At 38.5% G+C, this 16,661-nt stretch overlaps 1 protein-coding gene across 2 annotated transcripts in view; it reads left to right on the top strand.

Annotated features, from left to right (window-relative positions):
• Window positions 1-5,159: 5,159 nt before the first annotated feature.
• stat5a (signal transducer and activator of transcription 5a) overlaps window positions 5,160-16,661 on the top strand; it is a 53,533-nt gene continuing 42,031 nt past the window's right edge. For both annotated transcript variants that reach the window (XM_082529940.1, XM_082529939.1), the window contains exon 1: window positions 5,160-5,371. The gene's annotated coding sequence lies outside the window, so the exon portion shown is untranslated. The remainder of the gene's footprint in view (window positions 5,372-16,661) is intronic.

Below are 16,661 nucleotides of genomic sequence, written 5' to 3'. Positions count from 1 at the left end.
TTTTCTAAAAAAGATCATAAAGAAAGGTTGGCGCTAAAAACAGTCAAGTAATATAACCATAGACTTGAAAGGATACTTTTCACTTTGATCTGTCCAATAAAGTCAGATCAGTTCTGCAACTCCAATTCCAAAAACATTGGGTTGCTGTGTAAATTGTAAGTAACAATTCAATCTTTTAAAGTCATTTTATTCACAGTAGAATATATAAAACATCACTTTTTTCACTTGGTGAAACATCTGGACACAGGCCATTTCAGCACCTACAAACACCTAGAAATATGTAAGGCTTTCTCTAAAAACCAGTGTCTGGATGGGAACGTATGTTGCTTTAAAACCCGTCTATACCTTTTACTCCGCTACCATCAAAACTGTATCCTTTTGGACTGAGCGCTGATAAAAAGCTAGATGATCCTTCTCCTCAAGTATATGACGTTCTTTTCCAAAAACAATTCCAGATTTTGATTTATCTGACCACAGAGCAATTTCCCACTTTGTCTCAGTCTATTTTAAATGAGACTTCGTTCCAAAAAGATGGATGTTGTGGTGAACTGTGTTCACAGACAATGATTTCTGGACTTATTCCAGTGATTACAACACAGAATTTTGTCTGTTTTTATTGCAGTACTGCCTGAGGGCCTGAAGATCAGAGGGATCCAAAACTGAATCTGGTATGCAAATTTATCCAGATTCTTGCAATCTTATGAAGATATTAAAAGTATTCACAATTTCACATCCAGGGAAATTATTCTGAAATTGACAATTTCAAAAATTGTTTGACGCTCTTTTCTGCAGATTTGCACACCTCTTCCCGTCTTTGCTTCTGAGGCATTCTGCCTTTCTATGATGCTCTTTTCAAAGCTTACTTATCTGTTGCTAAATAACCTAATATATACCGGCGCCTCAAGACAGGCTGTGTAAAGATGCTCCTGAGACAGTCCAGCACATAAAAGCAGGGTGCAAGATGCTAGCAGGCGGGGCATACATGGAACCCCAAAACAATGTGGCTGTCATAGTATACAAAAATATCTGTGCCGAGTATGGCCTGGAAGTCCCGAGGTCGAAATGGGAGACGCCCCCGAGTGTGCATAAGCGAGTTATATATATATATATATATGTAGATAGATATGGAGACACACAGCAACGTGAGCAACACGACAACAAGCAGAGCAAGGCGGAGGACATAATTACGCAGAGGATAAGGAAAGAATGGAAAACAGGAGGGGACATAGCTGGAAGTAATCAGACACAATGAGCGAGGGAGGAAGCGAAACTGAACTCACTGAACACAGGATGAGAGACTGTCAAAATAAAACAGGAAACACACTGAATTACAGAGTAAGAGACAAGGGCTTGACACTGGGACCGAGGGAGAAACAGGCATGGGTACAAGACAGACTGAAGAGACAGAAAGGGCAAGAGACATGACGGGCTGGGGAGAACACAGACGGGACAACCAGAGCACAAAAGGGAACAGACTCAATGAGCAAGAACCTAAAAACTAGAAATGCAAATGACTAAACTAGGAAGAGCGAGGAAACAGAACCACGAATAACACTAAATCAAAGAATATGAATTAAACCAAAAAACACATAAACACTGGGTCACAGACCCATGACCATGACAGATTCAGAAATACTGATAGTTTAGTGTTTTGTAAAGGTTTGTTCTGTAATTAAACTTTAGGTTTTTTAATCATGAACTAAACTGCTTGTGATAAGTTTACTGGGGCACTTACAAAGACGTATATGCTGCATCGACTGGGTAAGCTATAAAAGCAATCTTGAAGGACTGAAGGAATGTGGAGTACACACAGATGTGTGCAATAAAAAAGCAGGCGTTAGTAACTGCTGACTTCCACTGAATTGTGTGTGTTTCACTGTACTACTATTGTGTGTATTGGTTGTAGGTCAGAGTTTTCTAACTTGGGACATTTCAAGAGAACAGAGTTCAATCTTATTATAATTACTAACAAATATGATTTCTCTCTACCTTGGTAAGCATATTTCTGCTGTGAAAATGAAAGAGACCCTTCATTATAGAATTGTGTATTGTTTTTAGTTTTCTTATTGCTGTACACACTCACTGGCCACCTTGTTATGTACACCTGTTCAGCTGCTCGTTAATGCAAGTATCTAATCAGCTCATCAGATGGTAGCAACTTAGTATATTTAGGCAGATATACATGATCAAGATGACCTACTAAAGTTAAGTTAGTTAATCAAGCGTAAGATTGGGGAAGGAAGTAAATTTGAATGTTTCTTGGTTGCTGCTGCAGGAGATGCTGATGTGGGTATTTCAGAAACTGCTGATCTACTGGGATTTTTCACACACACTCATCTCGAGAGTTTAGACAGAGCGGTCTGAAAAAGAGAAAATATCCACTGAGCAGCAGTTCTGTGGGCAAAAATATCTTGTTGATACCAGACGTCACGGGAGAATACCCTCAATACATTGAGCTAATAGGAAGGCGATGGCAACTCAAGTGATCACCAAATCAAGCGATGCATAACACATAACACATCAAACTTGGAGGCAGATGGGCCACAACAGTAGAAGACTAGACTGAGTGCCACTCCTGCCCATGAAAAACAGGGAAGCATGGCTACAATTCGGGCAACAGAAGATTGGCCTGATGAGTCTTGTTTACTGCTGAAACTTTCACATGGTAGGGACAGACTCTGATATAAACATTATTTATCAATGGTTTAGATTAATGGTGTTCAACTCAACTCAAACAGTCACAAGCCAAAGTTGATGAGTCCAGCTACTACAGATAAAGAGAGAAAACTCACCCAACACAGTGGAAATGTGTAAAACATGTTTACGAGTCAATTTCAATGTCCAATAAGTTTGGCTTTAAAATTCCAGGAACTGCTTCAGGCCCACAAACAAGTGAGACGTCATTGCAGAAAATATACTCAAAGTGTACCAGTATTAAAGGAAAACCAAGAATAACATAGGAAACAAAGACAAACTCCAGATAAAAAAAGACAATAAATAAGTGTTTTAAATTTCCACGAAACAGCTGAACCCTCTTCTGATGAAGAAAAAAAAACACAACGAAGTGCATTTGATGAACTCTTTTATTGAGTGTAAGTAGGTTAGTGTACATGAATAAATCCGAAACAACCATTAGGCTGTACAAAATATTTAAACTTATGTTTCTTTCCTTCTTTTAGATGTATTTATTTGCTTGGCACTATGAATAAATAAGACAAACTTAGGCAACCATTCTAAAAAGGGCTGAACATATTTTAATGAAAATGTGCCAAGGTAGGTTTTAACAGTTGTGACAAACAGCAACCTATTGTACATTTATACAGCCATAAAAAAAGACTTCTGTGAATTCATGAGAGATGAGCTGTTATTTTACTTCCCATTTTCAATATGAGAGTTTTTCACTCTGTCTTTGATGAACGATCTCTCGGCACATGATTGCTGGATTTCCCTGCCTGGAAACCCCACATTGTTTTGTTTGCATCTTCAAGTGTAACAATACCAATGTGAACAACAGCCCTGCCGCCGCCTGGATTCCCAAGGGCCCAATTGCAAATACATGACAACAGAGAGAGACGGCAAAACAAACAAAGGAAGGAGGTATATTCTAGATCACTAAGTCTCTGCCATGCTGTCACACTCGGTTACTTTCTGTCTTGTGTATATTTGGTTAGCCTTGAGGATAGGAAATGAACACAGGCTGGTTTGAGGAGATGAGGGGGTGTTACGATGTAGAGCTATTACCGACAGCAGCTGCTGACTCAGCTGTCTCAGGAAGCAACTGTCACCCTTCAATTCTGGACCGCAGCCAGTCAATCTGGAGAATCAATGAAGCTGTATGTGTGGTGGCTGCTGTGTGTGTCTGAGAGAGAGAGAGTGCTAAAAATGATGACACTCTGACAAGCAGGTGAAAAAATGAAGCCATTAATTTCTACAGCATCACAGGGGATTTCTCAGATTATATTCAGCTACAACTGAAAAGCAAACTCTGGAATTTTTCAAATTAAGTCATAGGTAAAGAATACATCTTTACAATTAATGTACTGGATTTAAAAAAAAAAAATCATGTTTAAGAAGGAAGTATTCATCAATGTATAGCTGATAGACTATCTGATAGTTCCTCCTTCTTCTTCTTTTATTTTTTTTGTTTGAATTAAAAACACGGAAAGAACTGAATGACTTAAATGTTAAAGGTTTTTCTACATTATTTTCACAGCATTTTCAGACCAGTAGTTGAAAGACAGTATTTCACATGCAGTAACCTATGAATATATGGATTTTGGTACTTCTTATTTATCTATGAGATAAATAAAGTAGCTATGATACACTTAAAATGAACAAGTGTTTGTTCTTCAGTGATGAGCAACTGTTCACTTGATGTTACCGTATTCTTTATTTAGTGTCACACAATAATGTGTGGCTCTCTGTTAGATGGCTCCCCGAGGCCACACTGTCCTCTAATTATTTGTGGCAGGTTTATCTTTGGTCTCTGCCACCTCCTGTTTGTCTCAGCCTCTCAGACCACAGCCTGTTAAATTGATAATAAAGAAACATTTAGTCAAGTACGGGGCAGTTTAGTTTCAGAAAAGTACATTTAAATATTCATTTAAGCCCTTATACTAAAAATACAGACAGCTATGAATGATGCAAACAATATATACGGGGGTTTTTTTTAAGTTTCTTTCGCTTTGTTGTTGCTGTTTTTAGAACGTTATGCTAAATTCTCACCAGCAGGTGTCGCCATTCTTCAATTTGTGGGAGACTTATTATCGTGTGGGAGATTAAGCAAAATCTAACCAACGGATCTGCACGTATAATGTGCAGCAGAGAAGAGCTCTGATTATTATTGTTATTTCCTTTGGTATTTTTGGTTCTTAGGCAGGCGATCTTTACATCCAATATGTACCGTGACCCAAAGCATTGTTCCAAAGTTGAAATTAAACGCCGTGTTGAGTACCCTAGCTATAAAATCGGACTCGATGAAACATGCACATAAAATAACAAATCTGAAGTTTCAACATGGAGAACACAGCTGTAACTGATTTATTTTATGTGTGTATTTACTAAATGTCAAAACGCTTTCAGAACCTCCCGAAATCCGTCATCAGGGCAGAAATCAGTAGAAACTGTTACTCTTGACAGACGTGCAAGAACCGCCGGAAGTGGGTGGTTTGTCAGCGAGCGAGAAATACACACACACACACACACACACACAGAGGGAGAGATAGAAAGAGAGAGAGAGCGCGCAGTGAACTGTGAAGCGAACTGTTGGGAACTGACTGACGGAGAGGTCCATGTTGTAGGTTGCACACGTCTCTGCAGCCTCACCCCACATTTTATGAAAAAGGACAGCAACTTCAGTCGATCCACAGAGGTGAGTGTGACAGTTTAATTCGCTTGAATGTGCTTCTTTTTCTCCCCCCGAAGAGGTGAATGTCCTCGCCTTGTCCCACTGAAGGTGCCCGTTGCGAAAGAATATTGTGACAGCGCTTTGTAAACAAACTGCGAGTGCGGCAGCGCTTCTCCGTCTGCAGACGTTGTGAATCAATTTGGATGGCAGTGATATGAATTGTGCTGGAGTAGGCTACTTTTCCACATTTTATTTATTTTATTTTTTTTGGGGCTTTATTAACGCGGATGAATCAACAGGCAGGTCCCCCTGCGCGCGCGAAGATTCCCAGTAATATTTCTAAATTCGGGCTGACAGCGTCTCTGTCGAGCCAGTGAGTTTGCTGTCATCTTGACCTACTACTCAGCATATTATCTCTGCCCCCCCCCTTTCTTTTTGATGCCTGTATATTGTTAAAGGTGTAAAGCTCTATTTATGGCAAGCAACCATTTCATCTTCGCTGCTGTAATGGCAGGCTTTGACGCGCGGTCATGGTTAGCTTTAAGTTTTGTCTATGGTCAACTATCCCTTCCAGCCTCGCATATATTACTGAGCAAAAAAAAAAAGTCTTGAGCTACCCCTCATTTCTTTAAGTTGTTGTTTTTTTTTTTTTGTTGTTTTTTTTAAGGAAATGGGTGAAGCAATTTCCTGAAACGTGCAAACATAAATGGAATCACAGTGCATAAGACATAAGGCAAAAAGAAAACAAAACCCCCCCAGCAAAAACAGTTCTGAGTTTGAAAGTCAATATTTGGTATGATCATCTTTATTCGTCAACACAGCCTGAACTCTCTTAAGCAGCTTTCTTTTTATTTCTTTACATAGTATTGAGGAGTAATTCTCCAAGCTTCTCGAAGACTATTCCAAAGCTTTTCTTTGAATGTTGGCTGCCTTTTTGTTCCATTCTCTTAGAAGATGATCCCACACTGCGTAAATAATGTTGATGTCCACGATCTCGGGATTCCAATCCATGACTGATAGTGTTCCACTGTGTGTGTGTGTGTGTGTGTGTGTGTTTTCTATTCAGGTATGCTTTTACTGCATTGGCAGTGTATTTGGGATCATTGTCATGTTCAAAAATGAAGCATTTTCCAGTCAGATGCCATCCAGATGGTATTGCATAGTGGATCAAAATCTGATGATGACATAATTCCCATTAATTTTGACAAGATCCCCAGCACCACTGGTTTAAATGCAGTGCCAAACCATGACTTATCCTCCACCGTGCTTTCCTGATGTCTGTGGACACTTCACACATCATCTGCTTTCAGTAATTTTTTTTACGCCTGTCATGCCTTTTATCTTAAACTTATCTGTTTTCCTCAAATTTTTTTAAGACACACTGCACACCACATAGAGATATACCAAGTTTATAGCTAATAGCTCTTTGGGAATCAACTTGTTGGTGTTGAAGAAAGAAAAAAGTGGGATTAAACTTTAGGCACTTTGCTAGTAACAAAGTACTCAAAGGTATAATTTAACTAAGTTGTTTGTTATGTGTAGATGCAACACTGGTTCATCCCTTGAGTTAGGTGCCTTTTTATGCTTGAATGATTAATAGGTCAGTGTTAAGTGGCTTAAAAAACAAAAAAAACAACAACACATTACTTTGAAAATGGTCAGATGCAAGGACTAGATTGAAAATAGGTGAAAGAGCTGCTCCGTAACATAAGTGCTCTATGCCAGCTTTGTACTAACTGCCATATTCACATAAAAATTGAGTTACAAATTTAAAAGGTGCAAGGACATTTTGAGCGTGCCTCCATAATTCATTTCAGCTCTCCCAATTGTTGCTGTCAAACAGAACATTTTGTCACTGTTTGCTTTTCCTGTTGATATTTAATTTCCCAAAAGCATGAAAGGATAGTGCTTAAAGGTCAAAACAAAGCTGCTAAAGTAATGCCTTCTGTACCAAGTCTACAGTTTGTGCGTCTTACAAACAACATTAAAATATCACTGTTTCTTTGTTGTATTTGTGTCATTTTCAAGAACTGCAGATGAGCTTAGCTGCAAAGATTATACCATCCCCTTATCTTTTGTCACTTTGTTGCTCCAGTAAGACCTCATAATATTTGCCTTCGATAAACCTGTAACATTTTTTTTCTTGACAACTGGGATGACATTGCCTTTGCTTCTTGTGGCTCGGAGTAATTGAGCCTTGTGATAATGCCACCATCCTTCTGTGATAATGTCTTCTGGAAGACGCTATGACTACTCTTTGACTTCTCTTTGACTTCTCTCATCTCAATACAGCAGCAGGAGTTGGTAGCTTGTGCCTCATTTTAATTTAGAAATTGGCTCGAGGTGATTTTTTTAGAATCAGTTGGTGAAAGAGCAGCTGTTGTCATAATTGTTTAGCTCGTTTTAGCTCCTTTGCATTTGGGAAAGAACAATTTCAAAACATAACCCTAAAGGCAGGGAAGTGGAGATATGAATTGTTTATGTTTATAATTTGTGGGTGTTTTGGTATTTCATATGTTGTTGATGTTTACACCTCTCAGTGTATGACTCAAGACTATTTTCCTTGTCATTTTTAGTTTTATTATTATTATTATTATTATTATTATTTCTATTAATTGTAATATTTTTAGCCATTTTTCCATTTCTGCTCTTTCAGTCATGGAAAAAAATTCAATCAGTCTGCAGGAAATAGTGGTCAGTATTTTTAGCCTTTAACCCTGTTGGCAAGAACTGTGCTATGCTGCCTGCTCCCTACATTGCTCCTGTGCATTGTGCATAGGAATGGAAGTTTTTCCTAAGTTTCTTTGGAAAGGAAGACATTCAGTTGACATGGAAATATGGCATGTTGGCCAGGCATGAGTTGGCTGGTACACGCCGTCCCTGACAGGAACCCCTGATGCAAGAGGGATGGCAGCAGGGGAGACAGGAAAACTCAGTGTTTTGTCCTGTAAGCCAACTGTGCTGTGTGGTCAAAGCATCATTAAGCTTGTCTTTGCCTCTCCCTTTTTCCATCCCCACTTTCATACAAGTATAGAAAAAACATTAACGTAAGTAGTGAGGTTAGTTAGGAAGGATATCACAAAGGATTTGTTCTAAGCATTGACCTCATGAGTGGCTGGAAATGAGAATAATAGGGCAGTGGTTTTGATTTGAGTTGGTGAGTCAGAGCTGAGGTGTCAAAGATGTCAATTATACACTAATGATTGTGATAAGCGTGGAGCTTCTTGTCACTATGAACAGAGGAAGAAAGTGCGCCGAAGAATTACGTGAATGGAAAGAGGGTAAGAAGTTCATTTGCTTGTGATCCAACTGTGTGTCAATGAACGTGACCCCAGCCATTTAGTAATGTAGTAATAACAGTTACAGACAAACAGGGATGAGGGGAGATTTAGTGTGAAAGAGAAAGGGGAAACACATTCAAAGGGAAGTGATCAGGAAGCATGTGGTGACATGCTTGCTAACCACCTCCTCCTTCAGCTGGGCTAACACTAATCCATTAGTCACGTGACCATGAGCTTTTAGCCCAGTTTAGGTCAGGAGTGCTCTGATCCATCTGTCGAATGGCAGATGATGGTCAAACCTTGTATGCACGAAGAAACACGATAAGGCTCTGGGTTATTATCTCAGTGACACATCAAGAATAGAATGACTACTCGTAAGTTTGCACTGTGCCAAAAAAGGCACTGACAAGTCGTAATAGCAAGGTACATGCATTGTTTGAATTCCAGTGAATGCAAGCATGCAGTGTAATCTGAGCATACTTCCAATTTTTTGTTTTTATTTTACATTACGTAAGACGATTTCGAACAGAATTCAATCCAGAATACACCTAACAGATTAATGGTCTGGATTAATCATTTTCTCATGTTTACACAATACTCATTTGGAGGCTAAACACACAGGAGCAAAAGGCACGTCTGGCACATAAGATTCTAAGTATCCAATTAGTTTTATGTCTCGTGATAGTATATGTTACAAGTGCTGACAAATATATTCCAACTCCCCCCAAAGTAAATTTATTAGAGTTAGCAAATGTTGCAAGTGTTCAGCAGACATATCCAGACTGTTACTTTTTCAGTAGGGAGACATACACAGCTGAGGGTTGGCAGCTTAGGAATCCGAGTGAGTAAAAAAGACTTTGACATCAGTGAGCTCTTGTAAATGGATTCTTAACTTGGAGAAAATTGTGTTTGTGGCAAAAACCGCAGGAATAACATATAGAAAAATGCAAACCCTTCTCATTGTGCTGCTGCCGTGTTAGTGTAGTTGTTTAAACATGTGAAAGCTTATTGCAATGTTGTCACTTGGTATTGATCTCCCACACTGCACAGCTTCTTTTTATGTTTTATGTATGCCTTAGGCTCTGAGTCATGCTTCATTTCTCATGCATGAATTATGTGGATGAATAACTTTAGTTGTGCCCTAAAGGACATTGTATCATATGAAGTCTTGAACGCGGAGAGAGGAATAGATGCTTTGTTTAATTATCAAAAATGTGCACTAAAAATTGTCAATATTTGTGATAAGTAGTGCAATCTTCTGTCGTTTGAATTGGTAAGAAGTGCAAAGGTATGAACATAACCAATATGAGCAAACGAGCAAATTAACAAGCGCACATAATAAAACTGATCAAGTTTTCAGTATACTTTGTCCTGACAAATGATGTACAACAGACACAGAATTATACACCAGACCTTTTCATATTCTAAAAAGTTTTTATTAAATCTCCGTTTGCAGTCTTAACTGTTTATTTTTGGCAGCAATGCTATTTCTGTTGTGGGTCGTGACCTGATACAGGTGACCTGCTGGCCTACTTCTAAGAGGAGTATAGATCATCACCCAGAGGACCACTGAAAACATATTTGTATGTATCAGCTGGTTGAATGTCTACATCAGTACTGGTGCAAAGGAAAAAGACGGTAACTGTATTGGAAATCTCTAATGGGACCAGATAGCGCATTTTAATGCAGCAAAGTCTCAGGTAATGTAAAAAAAAAAAAACCCAAACCAACAAAGAAAAGAAACTTCCTCTGTGTCAATATAAAGTCTTGCAGTAAGAATTCAATTGTTTATATCAGTATTACGTAGCATAACATTATTGTAGACTCCTTTCTCTGGTGTGATCTGTTATTAAAACTATTATTATTAGATCTGTTATTGTTCTAGTATTAAACTTGGCAAAGACACAATCCTCCTCAGCTCATGCTAGGGCTGCCCTTTTTAACATCCCAGCACATATCACTTTAATTAGGTGTCTACCCTGAAATGCATTGTAACCTGAGGCCAGGTGACCGCATCTCTTACCACAGAGGAAGCAGACAGCAGACAGGAAAGAAAGTGCCAGGTCTCGGCATGCTGTTAAACATCATTTTTCATGCCTTTTTTTGCCTCTTACAGTCACGTTTTTGTTGTTGTTGTTGTTGTTGTTGTGTTTTTTTTTGTTTTTTACAACGTTTACAACATCTTGAGAGCTGCTGTTAAGCATGTCATTGCCCGAATTCTGTAGCAGTTCAAGACCTAAAAGTAAACTCCACTCCACTCGCAGCTACGGTTAAGACAGATCACATAGATCAGCGTTGAAGTGACAATGGCAAGGATAATTAGGCAAACTAGGTACACTGCAGCAATCAATTATATTGAATGGCTTATATTGGCATACAGTTAGATAGCACTGGATGATACCTAACTGCTGCTGCCATCACTGCTGTGTTCAAGCCTATTACAGGCTTGCAGCAAACGAGACATATTGGAAACCCAACTGGTAGCTCACAGATAAAGTTTGTTGGGAAGGAAGAAAATGTTGGAGACAAACAGGACAATATACTCGAAGCAGAAAAAAAATTTCTGCTAGTAGATGAAATTATCTTAGCAATTGCTTCTACAGTGGCAACACACAGATAGCTTGTGTATGCACATGGGAGACACAACATAAGCAATTAAATCAGTTATCATTATTCATGAGCCCCGTTTGAATGCTTTTCTGTGTCTAAGTGTGCATGTGTGTGTGCTTTGTCCAACTAGATTGAGGTCATGGATGCTTTCTAGTGTCTGGGGAAAGGGCTAACATCTGCACAAGATTACTGTAAGGAGCATTTGATTAAAAAGTGATTACAATGATAAAAAAAGAAAAAAAAATTCTCAATTATTGAGGCTTATGTTTCATTTATATTTGATTATATAGTGGATTAAAGTGTGTTGGATTAGAGTAAAACTAGGTTGAATGTTACATACCGATTTTTACAAAGACCAGATCTCTCTATTATTTAACAGTGTATATGAATTTCGCTGCCTTCTCTGATGTTTTAGCATGTTTAAACTATGTAATGTAACATGCATACACCAACAAGAGGGAGAAGTAAATGTTCTCTGTCTCTTTTCTTGCTTGTTGAGTCACTGGCACAGTATAATGCAAAGTCGGTCTAGATTTGTAGAGCTGTTATCCTGTATTGATCCTGTGGATTCATCCATGACCACAGCAGAATATCCCTAACAAGCCTTATGGATGAGCCCTGCATGACATCTCCAGCTAACTCCACCACTCCTACAGCAAAACAAATCATCATTACATAGGTACTTTCGGCGTTTTATTCAAAGAAAGGTTGTGATGTAGCACATTGCATTCTCGTAATTGCTGGATGTTAGCACAACAAAGATTCACTTCCTCTTTTCTTTTATTTTTGGGCGCTCGTGCCTGTAATATCTGTGACTTAAAGCAAATGTTTAGCGTGTTAGTTTAGTTTCCACAAAACAAACTGTTGGTATTTAGGTCAAAGAGTGTAACTACATCTATTTAAGATTACATTCATACCTTTTCCCAGGCTTGTGTAATGTTTCAATTGAATATTTGGCGAGTATTAACAGAAAAACATACGAGCTTGTAGTCTGTTCGATATAGTTGATAATCAATCAATGTTTCTGTCCGCTTTTGACCACCTGAGTTAGTCACATGGGTTAGGGGAAGATATTGCACTATGGCTAATGATGTGTGGCAATACCATCAAATCACATTTAACACTTTTTTTTTTCGTCATTCTCACATGATCTGTTATCCTTTTTCTTTGCTTTACACAGAGAAAAGCATGAGGCAGTATGTGTATAAACTTTAAAGCTATGAATTATATATTGACAAATATTCCCTTAGTTACAGGGAATGTAACTGCTGATATTCTCTTCAAAATTTGAAAGGCAACCTACCTATAGAAATGTCCTCTACATTCACTGAACGGGCATGCAGGACTATGCTGAATTTGTAATGCAGGACACCTTTGTCATTCTACATGTTTTTATTCGGTGTTTCATTTAGTGATCACAGATTGCAGATCACATTTTTCTATACTGTTCTTTTCAGTGTAGCTTATACTAAAAACTATCTTCATTCAACAAAGTTGACTAAAGTCTGATGGTCAAGTGCAATAATGGGGAATGAAGGAATTATTTTGCCCAGCGTAACAGGATTAATCATCTAGCATTTACTGCTGTGATGCTTCTGCAGGCTGGACACTACAGTTGTATTCTCGTTAGTATTAGGTGACCATGAATATAATCAGGAAGGATGCCATAGAAGGAACCAAAGACGTGCAATGAAACTTAATATGAGATTAGTTGTTGTATAGATGAGGTATGTCAAGGAGTATTTTAATTATGCATTATCAAACACAATGCAAATGTATAGAATTCACACTGAATTCAGAAAAGTGTGACCGAGTGGGAGGATATAGCTGTGGTACTCTGTATAACCTCTGTGTCCATGTTTAGCTTATCCAGATAATCCATCTGCCACTACCGTAATCACTCAGACAGCTACCATGTATACAGGATCGTAAGGTTGATGCCTTTGTTTTTCTATTTTAATATGGCAGCGGTGAGAGCTCCATCCTGTTTTTCTGTTTCTAAAGGATGGTATTTCTATCAAGAGCAGCTCTGCCACATATAGCAGCAGGCCATTGTGATGGTAAATCCCCATATGTCCAAAAAATACTATCAAAATATAGTTATATATTCACAAGAAAAGGATGGATTTCCTCTGGGAAAACATTATGGCTCATACACTCTTTTCTCTCGCTGACAACAAACAAACACTCCCTCTATTGAGTGTGTCGTGCTTTTTGATAAGCTTAATCAAGAAGCAACATTTTATACTACTTATACAAAAATACTTATGTATTTGTGATTTTTGGTTATGTTTGAATTTAAGATTCAAGAACATTTAATTATCATTGTCCATCCATCCATCCTTCCTCTTATCCAGGAAGTACCTGGAGAGGACTCATGCAAATTCCAGGAGAACACACTAACTCCGCACAGAAAGGTCCTGGCAAGATAGTGGAGTTGAAATCAGGATCTTCTTGCTGTGCTAGCCACAGTGCCAACGTGCTGCCTAATTGCTTGCAGTGTCACTGGCGCAATATAATTTAGTAAATTGTGTAATGCATTGCACAACAAACCTGCAGGAGTTCCCAAACTAGAGATGGCACGATACCACTTTTTTATGTCCGATACCGATATCATAAATTTGGATACCGATATGAATCCGATATAGTGTTTTTTAATCAACAAAACTGTTTTTTAAATATCTTGCTGCATTTTGTATAAGTTCATACTCAAGTTTAAAACAACAACTACACTAAAGCTATTCTGTTATACCTGTATGCAAAAAAAAAAAATTTCATAGTTCAGCAATACTGATCAATCTAATAAACTTAAACCTACACCATCCTCCCTATTCTGGTATTTTAAAGAGTACTTAGCATAAATATTAAGCAACCTAACTAATAGGGTTCCAACTCCCAGCAACAACAAAAATAAATAAATAAAAAATAGGGAACCACCTAGAGCTGGGCGATAGAACGATAACGATATGTATCGCGATATAACTTTTACTCGATAGAGAAATTAAGCTATCGCGATAGACCTCGCCGCTCTTGTCCTCAAAAAAAAAAAAAAAAAAAGGTCAGCCAATCCAAATTAAGTAGCGCAGAGCTGCAGCGTCACGGCCGCAGCGTCACGTCGCGTGACTTGTTACTTACAGCACAAGTGCCAAGCCGCACGTGTGTTTGTTTGGGAAGCAGCCAGCGGGTAATGGAGCCAGCGCGTAATGGAGGAAATGAGTGTGCCGACTAGAAAAATCAACCGAGCGTGACCGAAGAGAAAACAGATGATGGTTCCAATGCCGGAGAGATTGTCAAACGGAAGAGCCATAGAAGTTCCGTAGTGTGAAGGTATTTCGGCTATTTCAAGTCTGACAAAAATAGAGTAGCGTGCACTGTAAATTGTGCCGAAAGCAAGTCTGGAAATACAATAAACTGGTGCATGCGTCACACTGCGCCACGTTATTGTTTCAGTGAAATGAATTTCTACAATACTGTTACTGTTAATTCTACTCTCTGCAGTGTTTAAATGCTTACATATACACACAGTTACTGTCCCTCCACACATACGACTCGGTTCTGCTTCTATGCCCCAGCTTTGTTTACTTTTTCCCACCGAGGCTTCTAGACTTCTGATTGGCCAACATTTAGGCACGGTTAGGAATCTAGCGCCACCTGCTGCTTTGGAATGTTCATAGCAGCGTTTTCCTTCATTTCTGCCTTTATGTGTGGACGGGATTATTTTTTAAAACGAAAACGGAAAATCTCCGTTTTCAAAAATACCCGTGTACGTGTGGACGTAGCCTCAGTCTCTGACTGGAAGCGCTAATTCGTCATTCGGCTTTTGTCAGACTAAAGTAACTGTTAAAACTGTTTGAAAAGCTCAGCTATACAACAAGGAGAGATTGAGAATTTCCTTTTAGTTCTCAGTTTATTTGATATTGACAAAAGTTAGTCAGTTTTGTCTGTTCTTCTGTAAAACAAACTAAGATTTATTTTTAGAATTAATATTTTGTTTCTAAGTGGAATTGACAATTTAGTCTGTTTCGTTTGTCTTATTTTGAAACTTAAACGCTTTAGCGGCTGCCTTTTGTGTAGTTTGCAATATTTGCCTTTATTTATCTGAAAAAGTCTCATGTTCCTTAAGTACATCTACCCTGTTGAACTTATTATGGGAAATAAATATTTAAATAAAAACAAGCTGCTGATTATTTCACATTTTACTTGTGAGCAACGGCACATTTAAATCTTACAAATATAGTTATTTGGCTTATATCGTGATAGATATCGTTATCGCCTGAAATGAAAAAAACATATCGTGATATGAAAAAATCTCATATCGCCCAGCTCTAGAACCACCCCTCACGCTCCACCTCATGATGCTTAATCGACGTAATCAACCTTAATTTGATGCAGTGTGAAAAAAAAATGCACAGAAATCAATTATTTTTCAAGAAATATTAAATAGATTCAACATCTTTCTTCAACAAAATTGCAGACTGCACAGATGGTACCTTCCCAAAGGAAAAAGTACTATAGCTTACTAGGGTGTATATATTAGACTTAATAGTTACTATATACAGTAATTGACTTCTATTCATTTTACATCAAATTAAAACTTTGGGTGTCAGATAATTATTTATTAAAAGCTAGACATTTTAAATGAGAATAAGAAAGAAAAGTATGTCTTTGTGCCCCCTTTTCCCTGTTAATGCCCTATCGGCCCCCCTGGCTAAACTTTGCTAGATCCGCCCCTGCACAGTTACCAGCGTCAGCTACGTAGAAAAAGATCCTCGAGTAGAAAGTAATATTAAATAAATTCTAACAACAGCTGATCAAGCTTAAACGTGCTGCTGTTGTTCAGCCGCTGGTTTCCTCTTTCTGGTGCAAAGTGGGCCAAAAGCAAACTAGAGACACGGACTCGCGACAGAAAAGCCGATCAGCTGATCATTATAAGCAGTTTCATGATTGAAGTAGCAGCAAGAGGAGGCAGTCGCTCCATATATCGCTTGTTAAGCTTAACGCAGGAATGCTTTACAAACATTCAGAGATGGACTTACACACTTGCTTTACTTCTCCCGGGGATAACTTTGTCGGAGATGAAATGCCGGGTTGCTAGCGAAGCTCCAAATGCTATCCAGACCACCGACAGGTCCTGCATGCCACAGCCGCTCTATCACGTGATGCATACTGCTCCGACGTGCTAACGTTCTGAGGTGAGTTACGGCGTGTTGCAAGTTTTGTGAGGTGCTTTCGTGATATTTAATGGATCGGATTACATTTTTTATTTTTCTCCGATATCCGATCCAGTAATTTAGGTCAGTATCAGACCGATACCGATACGTAATATCGGATCGGTCCATCTCTATCCCAAACACAAGGTTGCACTGGGACCAATACTTCTCATGCTATTCATACTTTCCTTAGGCAGTATTATTAAAACAAAC

The sequence above is a fragment of the Aulonocara stuartgranti genome (assembly GCF_965226115.1).
Source record: "Aulonocara stuartgranti genome assembly, chromosome: 4".
Lineage (NCBI taxonomy): Eukaryota > Metazoa > Chordata > Actinopteri > Cichliformes > Cichlidae > Aulonocara > Aulonocara stuartgranti.
The sequence above is the reverse complement of the archived record's forward strand: the minus strand, read 5'-3'. Positions and strand labels throughout refer to the sequence as shown.